This window comes from Pungitius pungitius, chromosome 4, assembly GCF_949316345.1.
Source record: "Pungitius pungitius chromosome 4, fPunPun2.1, whole genome shotgun sequence".
NCBI lineage: Eukaryota > Metazoa > Chordata > Actinopteri > Perciformes > Gasterosteidae > Pungitius > Pungitius pungitius.
In genome coordinates this window covers 12,885,688-12,887,811 of record NC_084903.1, presented here as the reverse complement: position 1 = coordinate 12,887,811, position 2,124 = coordinate 12,885,688, and positions in this window count along the sequence as shown.

Genomic DNA, 2,124 nt, shown 5'->3' with positions numbered 1-2,124 from the left:
GCTCTTCAATGTGAAAGTTGATAAAATGACTGAAAACAAATGATTGAACATAGTTTGTCTGTACAAACTGGTTTCTGTCTTGTTAAGTAATCCTTAGTCAAAATAAAAGATCCCATAGAATAGTAATGCCTTTCCTACTGAGCTTGATCATCAAACATCATGAATACCAGCACATCTCCTTCCTGCAGAAATTGACCTCTGTATCTCTGAATACCCAGACTAAAACCTGATTGATAAAGCACACAATAAAAGAGAACATCCCTGTGTCGTCTTTAGTCTTAAAAGTCTAACATTTTAAAAGTAAATTCCATTGCCGTGTCATGTTAGAAGCTCTTGAGGAATGCACTTGGAGCTGGAAGGGCTCTGCCTCTATTGACTGGAGGAAATTGCTCAGCACAAAAGACTATTATAAGTGTTGCACAATAGTACTTCAGAGTGTGAACTAAAATAAGTCCTTGACTCGACAAAATGAGTTCATGTTGGGAATAAAAGTAATTATTGCCTCGCTTGGTTGAATTCTCTTTTAAGTTTTTAAGAATCGAAGAGGGGAAAGACCAACAATTGAACAGCTAATTTGATGGCAGCACTTAGTGAATATAAGCGGATAGGATTTAGCTGGGTAGCCTTGTGTACGTGTAGTCAGAGTGTTACTTTTCCCTCACAGTATTCATGAATGCGTCATTTAAAGTGCGGATTTGAATAAAGAGATCCAGATAGGAAATGTTGAAATGGAATGTGTGACCTGTGTGTCTTCATCTCTAATTCTAAAACATTCAAGTGACCTTTTAATATATTTTTTAATATATTCTTACAGTCACTTTCTCTGTAATTACATGAGTATCTGAACTTCAGAGCTATTTTTTTATTTTTTTTCCTCAAGTCAGATTAGCTTAGGTGTCATGCGGTCAGAAATTGATTGAAACAGATTTTTTTGTTTTTTGAGTTCAGTTACTTAAATATTGAATTGGGTACTGCTAACATCATCCTTCGATCATCTGACTGTATACTTAGATATCGACACAATACTTTCACACAAGGAGTCTGCGTCACACTAAAGCTGTTTTCTGTTTCCTACAAACACTTTGAGATTCTGACATATGAGAATTAAGAAATAATTAATTCAGAATTTGCCGGTAAACAGCAAATCTTTCTCTTAATTCAAGTCAAAACGTATGAAAAGGATGTGTTAACAAGCATTTATGTGTAACTGACTTTAATTAATTTAATGAGACAGTTATATTGCTTTATTTTCTCTGACTCCACAACGCTCTCGGCTGGATCACCTTGTCGTGGTGTCTTTGAACCAGCAGCAGGATGATGGCCGGTCCACTTTATCATTGTCCTGTATTTGCTACTTGAGGCCTAGAGGTCGCTGTTCAGCAATAGATGTGTCGTCTCGTGCCACGTTTTTATAACGGCTATAATTGATATTGTGTATTAGCCGCGTTTAGGGATGAACCTGGAGTAAATTATCAGCTAAATTTGTGTTTGGCTTTACTTTGTAGAGAGTTTCATTAAGCTACTGCACGTAAATCGAATTTCCTTTTCAAATGTATAGGACACGTTGTTATTTGCAAGGATATGCACGGCCTCCTCAGGTAACAAAGTTGCTTGCAGAATTAGTTCAGAAGGCTGTCCTTCTGTATCCCCACCTGTGAAAGCTGATTGGTGGGAGAAACACCCGCCGATGGTTCTCTACCCTTACGGACTCATTTTGAGCCCTGAACTCTTTCCGTTCGCCCAAGGTTGGTTGCCCACGAGTCATTGCAATGTGACATAAACAAGATATAGCCAGTAGAAGCGCGGGGACATAAGAAAAAAAAGGTGAGGACGGTCCATGTGTGTTCAACCTGTTTTACTACTTTTACACGAAGGTGGAACAAAAAACTTGAGAAATCAGACCATATTTATTTCTGTGTCATCAAATATTTTATTTTGTCATTGGAGCTTTAAAATAATTATTTAAAACAACCTCTCATCCCTTGAGGAAAAAGCCTTTCCTTTTAACTAATTATAAACAATAACATCATATTTTTGAAGTTGTCATGGTGACATGGTATAATGCAGTCCCATTTGTATTTTCACCCTTTCAAGCCCTTGCTGACTCATGGGAGAAGACAAAAG